This window comes from Chiloscyllium plagiosum, chromosome 40 (genome assembly GCF_004010195.1).
Source record: "Chiloscyllium plagiosum isolate BGI_BamShark_2017 chromosome 40, ASM401019v2, whole genome shotgun sequence".
Lineage (NCBI taxonomy): Eukaryota > Metazoa > Chordata > Chondrichthyes > Orectolobiformes > Hemiscylliidae > Chiloscyllium > Chiloscyllium plagiosum.
Genome location: NC_057749.1, coordinates 13,616,193 through 13,627,256, shown reverse-complemented (window position 1 = coordinate 13,627,256; position 11,064 = coordinate 13,616,193).

Here is an 11,064-nt window from a genome sequence, read left to right as displayed (position 1 = left end):
GAAGAAGGGCTTATGCCCGAAACATCGATTCTCCTGTTCCTTGGATGCTGCCTGACCTGCTGCACTTTTCCAGCAACACATTTTTAAGCTCTGATCTCCAGCCCAGCGAATGCAGCTTCAACCAAAACAGAAACGACTGGAAAAGCTCAGCAGGTCAGGCAGCATCTGTGGAGAGAAATCAGAATTAACGTTTCGGATTCAGTGACATGGGAACGAAAGAATGCAGCCAGCCTGGTTCACACTATTTCCCTGAAAACATGCTGGGGGCTGGGGGTGGTAAGGATTTTACAATTTGCTTTTTAGACATTGGAGAAGGGGGTTTGTAATCGACCTCTTCAGTAAACCACCGTCTGCCCAGGTGCCTACAGCAGTCTGAATCTGAATCTTATAAAGCACGTTTGCACACTGTCGGTTTCGATGTGTTTTGCTCAGAGCCGCCTCCGAGATGGTTCATTCTGAGTGACTGTGCTGATTTACCAAGGTATGGAAGGTTCCAGTTATAATGAAAGGCTGATAGACTGCGAATTTTTTTTTTCACTTATAGAAGAGAGAAGAAGGAAGATAGTGACCTGATCGAAATATAAAAGATAATGAGAAGCATGGATAGAGTCAATAGCCAGAGACTTTTCCCCTGGGCAGAATTGACTGGTAGGGGGTCATTGTTTTAAGATATTAGGAGAAAGGTATAGAGGGGACGTCAGAGGAAGGTTCTTTACACAGAGAGTTGTGAATGTATGGAATGCGTTGCCAGCGGTGGTGGTGCAAGCAGAGTCATTAGGGGCGTTTAAGCGACTGCTGGACATGCACATAGATAGCAGTGCGTAGATTAAGTTATTTTGTTTTACATTAGGATTAATCCTCGGCACAACATCGTGTGTCAAAAGGCCTGTTCTGTGCTGTACTTTTCTATGTTCTACATGAATAGGAAAGGGTTGGAGGGATGTGGGCCAGGCGCAGACAGGTGAAACTAGTTTAGGATTATAGTCGGGGAAAGTGAAGGGCTGATGAATGGCTTATGCCCGAAACGTTAATTCTCCTGCTTCTCGGATGCTGCCTGACCTGCTGTGCTTTTCCAGCGCCACACTCTCGACTCTAGTTTCGGATTATGTTGGGTTGGACCGAAGCGTGTGTTCCCATGGTGTATGACTACGAAGCAGATCAAATCTTTAAAGCAGAGCGCGAATGGACCCACATCCGCCCCGCTGCTGCGGTGTTCACCCACCCTTAGTTTAACCTTGGGCAGTGTGTGTGTTTGGAGAGAGCACGTCATTCCAATATTGTTACATCCTCCAGTACATTGATGTCCTCTCGCTTCCCACCAACAGCCTGGACTCTGGGTCCCTGGAGCTCCAGCCCCCGCCCCCTTGTTGGATTCGCGAGGTTACTCTGGGGTTATTTATTACCGCCGGGGAGCTCCAAGAATTTCCAAAGATCAGGAATAAAGACAGGAACTGAAACATCGACTGGAAGCAAGGCCCTTGCTGTGGGTCCGAGCGCCCGTCACCACAATATCACGACTCTGTAGCGCTGATTAAATCAGGTTCCTGCTGAGAAATGAAAGGTGGGGTAGGGTGAGGCGACCATTTCTGTGAAGTGAACTGCAATGTATGTTCGTATTTCCAGATAATGTACTCAGGTTCGGATTTGTCCTTTTGGTTTTAAAATGCCAAAGCAGCGCCAACTCCAAGACCACTCGGCCGTTTCAGAGACATGGCCTGGTTGAAATTGTTTGTGTCGCCTGAGTTTTTCAAAGTTTGTTTTTGTCTTCGTAAAAGTTAAAATATCAGGGCGCTGGAAGCAACCTCCAAGTACCAGAGCGGGAGGTTTGAAACTGCGCCCGGGGAAAAAAAAATTGCGGGTAGTATACTTTCGAGGAATCAGGTTTTCAATGTCATTGGGTTTTTTCCCCTTGCTGCCTCGTTCACACTTTCTACCTGAAAACATGTGTGTGGGGGGAGTTGAAAGACCTTGCAATTTGCCTTTTATTGAAATTGAAAGGATGGTTTGTAATTAGCTTCTTCGGTGAACCGCAGTGTGCAGTTTAGATTACCTACAGTGTGGAAACAGGCCCTTCGGGCCAGCAAGTCCACACCGACCCGCCACCCATTCCCCTACACCTAACACTACGGGCAATTTACCAACTCCACACAGACAGTCGCCTGAGGCGGGAATTGAACCCGGCTCTCTGGCGCTGTGAGGCAGCAGTGCTAACCACTGTGCCACCCAGTCTGAGCACTTGTAAATGAACACTTGCAGGAGTTTATAGGCTGTCGGTTTTGAAGTGTTTCACTCCGAGCTGCCTATGACTCATTCGGAGAGTGACTGTGTTTTACATCAGGTGGGAGTGAGAGTGGAGGCAAAGTCACCGGGGAGAGACACCAAAGGCGACGTTAACATTGAGAGATTCCCAGAAAAAAAATGGCAGTTTTATCCGAACTCATTCCTTGGAATGGAGTTGTCTCTGGTATATTCTGCCTCCCTCCCCGAGCAGGAACTCTGATGGAGTTATACACAACCAGCAGAAAATCCATCCCATAAAAATACAGAACAGGAATGAGCTTCGTGCATTTGCAGTTCTATAGCGTCTTTCTCAGAGTTTCCCCCTTGCTGGAGGAAGCAATGGCCGGGGGTTATAGATTTCAGGTTCGGAGCTTTAGAGGGATAGGAGGCATAATGTTTTCACCCAGAGGGTGGTGGCAATCTGGAAGTGAGCGTCTGTGAGGGCGGTAGATGCAGAAAGTCTCATCATATTTAGAAGGTATTTAGATGGGCAGGTGTGATGCCGAGGCGTACATAGCTGTGGGCCAAGTGCGGTGAAATAGAGCTAGAATAATTAGAATGGGTACTTTTGAGCGGCCGAATGGCCTTTTTCTGTGCTGCTTATGATTCCCCACTGAGAAGGTGTAGTCACTACTGTAACGTAAGAAGCACTCTTTTCACAAATTCGTTGGATTACAATTTGAACATGGTTCATATGACAACGATTAACGCCCACTTTTCAAATTGAATCTGAAATGGGACAACTTTAAACCCCCACCCCCCAGGAGTTTACAGCCAGGAGTCAGAGCCCCTGTTCTGACTGTAGTGGATGAATTTGGGTTCCCAGCCTGTATTTAAGGGTTGTAAATCAGTTCACATTCCGGTTAACAGACCATTGGAGTCTTTTAAACAATAAAGTAACTCTTTCTTCCTCAGCTGCGATAGTATTTGTACATTCTAAAGAGAGCAAGTGTGCTGATTTGGTGGGAGAGAAGCTGGTGTTGGAGTTAGTGTTTGGAGCTGACTGGGACGCTGGGATTTACATTCTCTCTCGGCTGCTGCTTTACAACATTACCAGCGGCTCCAAAACCGGCAGAACATCCGGTGCTCTGAGGACACCGAGAGATCCCGGCCTGGATCAACTCCGTTCGGAAGAGAAGAGGTGGGATTCAGGGGTAGTCAGTGCGGTGGACGGAGAATCGAAACGACAGGATCCAAAACAACATGAGAGAGAGAAAGCGTGGACGATTTACAGAAACCATTTACAGCGGTGAGTTTCAACGCAACCTGCTGACCCCGGAGGGAAGAACGGCCTGCATTTACATACCGCCTCCCAAGGCCTGAGGGGTTGCCTCAGATTTAATGTATGGGTTTTGATCAGTACGTTCACGGACGACACGAAAATCCTCGATGCGGTAAACAGCAAGGAAAAAAAACCTTCAGGTTGGAGGCCAAGAGTTAGATGGGGAGAACTGTGGCAAGTGAAATTTCGTCCTGAAAAGTGAGAGACAATATATGTTGGGAGGATTAACACGGCCAATAAAGAGTAGAGGATCTGAGGGATCTTGGTGAGTATGCCCATAAAGCAGCGGGACAGGAAAGTAAGGTGGTTAAGAAGATAGAAGACATACTTGCCAAGACATAGGACAGGGGACCAGGGAGGTTATGATGCAGCTGTATATAAAGGTGGTTAGGTTATAGCTGGCGTACTGGCATAGGAAGGATGTGATTGCACTGGAGACAGTGTAGACGAGATTCACCAGGGTTTTGCCTGGGCTGGAGATTCAGCTATTAAAAACAAGCTGGATAGATCGGGGTTATTTTCCTTAGAACGGGCTGGGGTGGTTGTGGTGGGCAGGGACCTGACTGAAGTGTACAAATTTATGAGCGCGGATGCAGCTGAGAGAAAAAAGGTTTCCCCTTAGTCTGAGGGTTCAATAACCAGGAGCTATAGATTTAAAGCAGACGACAGGAAGTTGAGAGAGGATTTCGAGGAAGTTCTTTTTTTCACCGGAGGGTGGGGGGTATCTGGAACTCACAGTCTGAAAGAATGATGGAGGCAGGAACCGCCCGATCATTTAAGAAGTATTTAGGTGATCGCTTAACTCGCCAGTAAAGACGGTATATTCCTGTTAATGTGAAGTCTTCCAGTTCAGCGAGCAAACCTACATCCAGAATCTCAACCTGACCTACAAATCTTCTCAAAACTCGCTAATGTGAAGTCAAGGCTAGTAGATGCAGAGAATGCTGGATGATTAGAGAAAGTGATGATTCGGAGATGCCGGTGTTGGACTGGGGTGTACAAAGTTAAAAAAAAATCACACAACACCAGGTTTTAAGTCCAACAGGTTTAATTGGAAGCACACTAGCTTTCGGAGCGACGCTCCGAAAGCTAGTGTGCTTCCAATTAAACCTGTTGGACTATAACTTGGTGTTGTGTGATTTTTAACTAGAGAAAGTGAGGCTCTGATATAAATAAAGTAAGGCGTTTATCAGGTATAGACAGCTGGGATCGACTGAACCCCTAGAAGAGTATAAGGGAGGTAGGAGTACATTTAAGAGGGATATCAGGAAGGCAAAAAAGGAACATGAAACAACTTTGGCAAATAGAGTTTTAAGGAGAATCCAAAGAGATTCTGTAAGTACATTCAGGGCAAAAGGGAAACTAGGGAAAGAATAGTGCTTCTTACATTTATCTAAATTAAACTTCACCTGCCACTCCTCAGCCCAGGCCCATCTGATCAAAGTCCCGTCAAACTCTGCGATAATCTTCTTCACTGTCCAATACACCGCCTATGTTGGTGCCATCTGCAAACTTACTAACCACACCTCCTATATTCACATCCAAATCATTTATATAAATGATGAAAAGTAGTGAGACCAACACTGATCATTATGGCACAGTACGACTCTGTGATAGGCTATGTGGTGAATTTGCATTTTCAGATTTGTATTTGCAGAAACAGTCTATTTTGTTCAAAAAACACAATCTGTAGGCCGTCAATTTTTTTTTTGTAATCCACGTATCATTTTATAAATTCCTACTTTGGAAATAGATTGGAATACAGACAGACTCAAGATTGGAATACAGACAGACTTTAACCTCACATCTTTAATACATTGTCTGAGCTGAGGTGTCACCTTTTTAAAGAAAACCTTAAATTATCTCGAGAATGTGGCTTGAAAGAAGTTTTACATATTAATGAGCCAAAACCTGCAACCCAGTCTAAAAGATGAAAGTCTTAACAGCAATCTATGTTTGTTCAATATATCGTTTCAGTGTATGACGCTATGATCTTTTGTGTGTCCCGTGATCCTGCTCCACTAGCTACCTGAGGAAGGAGCAGTGCTCCGAAAGCTTGTATTTTCAAATAAACCTGTTGGGCTATAACCTGGTGTCTTGTGATTTTTAAGTTTGTGCACCCCAGGCCAACACTGGCTCCTCCACATCAAAGTGTTTTTTACAGCAGTGATATATTGGCAAGATCACTCCCCCGTACTCAAAATTAAACTATCCCACTTCTTTTACACCTTTACCGTGGGGCGGCACTGCTGCCTCACAGCGCCAGAGACCCGGGTTCAATTCCCGCCTCTGTGTGGAGTTTGCACATTTTCTCCGGGTGCTCCGGTTTCCCGCAGGTTAGGTGAATTGGCCATACTAAATTACACCGTAGTGTTAGGTCTGGGTGGGTGGCTCTTCGGAGGGTCGGTGTGGACTTGTTGGGCCGAAGGGCCTGTTTCCACACTAAGTAATCTAATCAATGGGGGTTACAGACAGACCACAGCACGCTAATGCGGGCATTCCCCTCGATCTGTGCCGGGAGTCTCAGTCTAACCCGAAAGATCTGCGGATGCTGGAAATCAGAAGCAAAAGCAGAAATTGCTGGGGTTGGGACAGGCTACAAACTCAGCAGGTCTGGCGGCATCTGTGGAGAGAAAACAGACATCAGTTCTGAAGAAGGGTCACTGGACCCAAAACGTTAACTCTGCTTTCTCTGCACAGATGCTGCCAGACCCGCTGAGTTTTTCCGGCAGTTTCTGGTTTAGTCGCAGTTTGTGCCCGTGACTTTGCAAAGGGATTTCAACCAACGGGGGCTGCCCAGGGGCCGGTTGGTGCTCCAGCTGGATTTTTCAGTTGAACTCCCTGACGAATCTGGAGCCCAACATCTTCCAGCTCCCCGGATCCGATTGTGCGCTTTCTGGTTTGACTCGCGATAACTTCTAACGTATCGGAGTTATGATCTGAATGAATCCAGCCGTAATCTTTCAGCGAAGCAACGAACAGTTTGTATGGAGCTCGAACTGTCTTGCTTTCCAAGACTGAAGACAAATACACAACCTCTCCCGTGTGTATCACAAGATGCAAGCATCATTGGCTAAGCCTAACTGACCCAGAAAGTAGGGAAAAATCAACACATTTTTGTAAACGACGGGTCAAAATTATAAGGGGTTTAATTTTTTTTTAAATACCCAGCTCCCATCGTTAATGAAATCCTAGCAAATAAAATTGCGTAGTAGTGTATGTTGCAATTCGGTAGTATTTTTGATACAAACTTCAATATAAATGAACCGAAATTTATTTTGGATGCAGGAATAAAAGCGGATGGACCCTGGTCTCGGAGCTGCCGAGACCCGCTTTCCCAGACCTGGGCATGGGGAAGAGCTCATCTCCAGAAACCTCCAGACCCCGGGGAGCTGCCAACAGCTACCGAAGGTCACATTGCTGGCAAGTGCCACTCCAAGTTGAAGACTGAACCGTTTCGGGGCTCCACCGCTTTTTAAAGGAGGCAGAGCCTTGAGGATACATCATGCTTTCAAGGAGAGCAACTTACTGGAATGCAGGAAGTGAAACTGAATGATGTGCGAGAAAGCGTGTAAATATAACACAGGAAAATAGATTTAAAGGGTGTTTCTTTCTCATTCTTGGGCACAGGTCTCTGATTCGGAGTCCTCGGTGCTACCTGGGGCTGGGGGATTTGTGGAGATTTCCCACCACAGGGAAACAGCCTAACGTGTTCAGCGTTGTGTAACAGGGGATATCCTGGCATATTCGAACACATCCGGGCTTAAATCCTCTACAACAATTCCTGATGTCTCTAAAGCCTGTCATGTTGTCAAATTTTCCATTGTCGTCATTTCTAGAGAAATAGAGGTGGGGGGNGGGGGGAGGGAGGGAAGCGTGTAATAGAAATCTTCCTTTACCTGGTCCTTACATTATCACTGGTCACGCTTCTCAAAGGTCTTCAATTTAGCTGGAAAACGCTTTCAGACATCTTGAAGTCGAGCAAGGCGCTATACAAATGGCAAAATGTTACCCCTCTTTGTGACCCCTCTACGGGAAACTGGAACAAGCAGATCACGGGGAATTGGATCCAACCCAGGATTAGCTCCGATTGTCCATTACGCTGCACCATTCCAATGGTCAAAGTAACAATATTAATTCCTGAACTTTTTTTTTGTATTTTGATAGTCTCTGCACTTGTGCGACTTTCTTAAAATCTGTTCTCTTCTCACTTAATCCAACTGTTATTGTCCCTCATCAATGGGCGTGTCGGATCGTTAACCGTGCGTTATGTCCTGCTTTTCTCTAAAGCGTCACTTTTAACATTAGCCTTGGAATTTGGACCGACCGGAATCGAGAAAACGAGACAGACTTTTTAAAAATTATTCTTTCACAGGATATGGGTGTCCCTGGCAAGACGACTTTTGTTGTATATTCCTGATTGCACTTGAGCTCAGTGTCTCGCTGAGTTATTTCAAACTCCAGTTAAATCTCACCCCCAATTCAAGTAGAAGGGTCAGGCCATTGGTGTGAGTCTGGAGTCACATGGAGGCCAAACCAGGTAAGGATGGCGGATTTCAGCCCCCAAAGGGCATTAGTGAACCAGATGGGTTTTTCCAATAATCGACTTGCTCACCATCACTGAGTCTAGCTTTATGTTTCAGATGCTAAACATTTCGATTTAAACCGCAGGAAATCTGCCATCCTTATCTGGTCCTGTCTAAACTCAGCCCCTCAGCAATGTGATTCTCAAATTCTCTCTGAAATAGCTCAGCAAATCACTCGGTTCCGAAACAGTAAGGCTGTCACATCCTGTGAACGAATAACGAAAAATTCGGTGGGCGGTCCCGCTGGGATTTGAATCTATGTCCCGGAACATTATCAAAATTGACATCACACCAGGTGAAATCAAATAATCCTGTTGGACTATAACCTTGTCCACCCCAGTTCCACACCGGCACCTCCAAATCCCAGACCATTAACCCGAGCTTGGGCATGAAAGATCCAGGGATATTACCACAAAGTGGCAGCTGCTGTAAATTTAATTTTCTTATACGGGGGAAGTTCTCTCTTATTTTATGTGTTAGGTCGTTCGAAACCAGGTTTTTTTTTAAAAAAGAAATCGCGCTTAGGTTCTTCGGCGCATGGTCCAAGCAGCCGGCCGTCCCCCTGGGACTGAGAAACCTTACCGCATTGTGTCCGTGTGACTGCAGAAAGTCTCCCCTGAACCCTGCATGCGGTTAATTCCGACAGAAAGCTGTAGCATCTTCCTTCCGCCTGGTCAATGAGACAGTTTCGTTTGATTTTGAGAAGCCGAATAAAACGGGACACAGTTAATAATTGTGTTGTAATCGCACCGTTATCATTGACAAAACTCAACGGTTAGGATAAAGTAATGAACAAAAAATCTGTGTTGGATTTTGCTGCGTGAATGTTAGACGCTAGCTGCTGTTTTGTACTGGGCTGTTGAGTGTTTGCAAACAAAAACAAGTTCGTGAAAATTCCTAAGCGATTTGCTGAGCGCTCCCATGTTGTGTAGCATCCCTCAGTCATCACCATAAGAACACGTTACCTTGTCCTTAACCTCCGTGCTCTCTGTGGGATCTTGCTGTGCTCCAACCGGAGTTTTCCAGTTTGCACTTCGGGCTTACTTGATCGGCTGTAAGGCGCTTTGGGATTTCGTCACGGCGCTACACAAATGCACTTTCTGCCTCCCATCCAGTCGCGGGTTTCTAATGCCTGGCGCGGACGCGATATTGGAGCCTAGTGTCTGGGTCTGGTTTCAAAAGACAACGTTGGTCTGTATGAACTGACTATTGTTGTCAAATTAAGTCATATTTTGTTGCTTTGACCTTTGTACTTGGATTAGACCCGGACTCCTATGAGTGCACATTTCGTAACCCACTGAGGACCGTTCCCTTCAAATAAAACCTACGGTGTGGTCCCGCAGTCTCCCGCAATTTGAATTTAACCTTTTGTTAAGTCTAAGTTAAAGAGTAGATAGGAAACTATTTCAAAGTCTTTGGGGCTGACTCCACACTCGATTCAATATTTTCTCCCCCTTTTTGAAATACATCCACCCTGTCTTCGGCACGTTCCCATGTAATCTTTAAACCAAATCAAAGTAACGAGTCCTCCAGTAAAACCCGGGAGACTGCTCTGTGGAGACAAGAATTCGTCGGTGAGGTTATAAGAAAGTATTAAAAGTCGCGAGTTGAAATCTTATTGAAGAACGTGATTTTATCTCCCGATTTTATGATGTAATTAAGTTCCAATAAACTGGATATCCAGGTGGGTGAAATAGTTCAGTATGGGCTCCATTACTAAGGGAGCCAATACTATACACCCCTGCACTTGGTGGGGTGTGTGTAACCAGTGTACCTGCTAATGTAACAATCTCTAAATGTGGATTCTGTGTCTGATACATGAGCATAAATTAGGACCAATGTTTGGGTGTGCGCGAATATTCTGACTGTGTGAATATTATGCGTGTGTGAATGAATACTATGTATGTGAATATTGTGTGTGTTAAAGTTCTGTACGTGAATGTTGTATGTGTGAATATTCTGCCTATGCGTGTGTAAATTTTCTGTATGGGTGAATGGTCTGTGTGCGAATATTGGCTGCGTGTGCGTGTGTAAATGTTCCGTGTGTGTAAATTACTGCTGTGTGCGTGTCTATGTGAATATTCTGTCTGTATATGCATGCTGTGTGTGTGAATGCTGTGTGTATGTGTGTGTGACTGTGAATATTCTGTACGTATGTGGATGCTGTGAGTGAGTGTCTGTGTGTGTGTATGCTGCGTGTGTGCTGGCAATCGGCGTGTACTACAAAGGAATACAGACTGATATATTTTGATGCAGCATGGAAGTACAGTGCTTTTCTAACTGTGCCGTGTTTTCACTGCCTTTTCACCCCTCCAATTCTCACCCCTCTGCACCATTCCTGTGTTTAACTGGGCCTTGAAATCGACTTCTGTTGGTCTCCTGTCTGGCTATCTCCTTACCACTTGTTTGAAAATTCAGCGTTCAGCGGGATATCTTACTACCCGAAAGGCGCTACACAAATGCAAATTTCTGCTCGATTGATATAACCGGTCCCCCACACGCACTTAACATTCGATTCGTATATTATATGAATCTGAATTTAATCCCGGAAGAAGCACGATTACAATTGAGTACTATTAAAGAAACCAGCCCAAACCAGCCTTCGCTTCAATGTTCGTTAATGCTTTCATCTTTCACTCGCGTTGAAATTATTTGAAGAGAACGAGATATAAAGTACAGAACATGATTAGGTTCACGTGTTAACCCCGGTTCTGGCCGTGTTTATAGTTAGCACTTCGTAATGTTTAAAGTATCCAGTAACATGACAAAGGTTACACTCTCTAACTGCAGTCGGAGAAGCCATGTGTTTTGAGCTGATTTTAAAATTTGGACCGTCACCATTGAAACGGGTTCAAAACGGTTAGTGACTGGGACTGAGCGAATGTGAAGCTCTCGCTATATTTTAGACTATCTGTT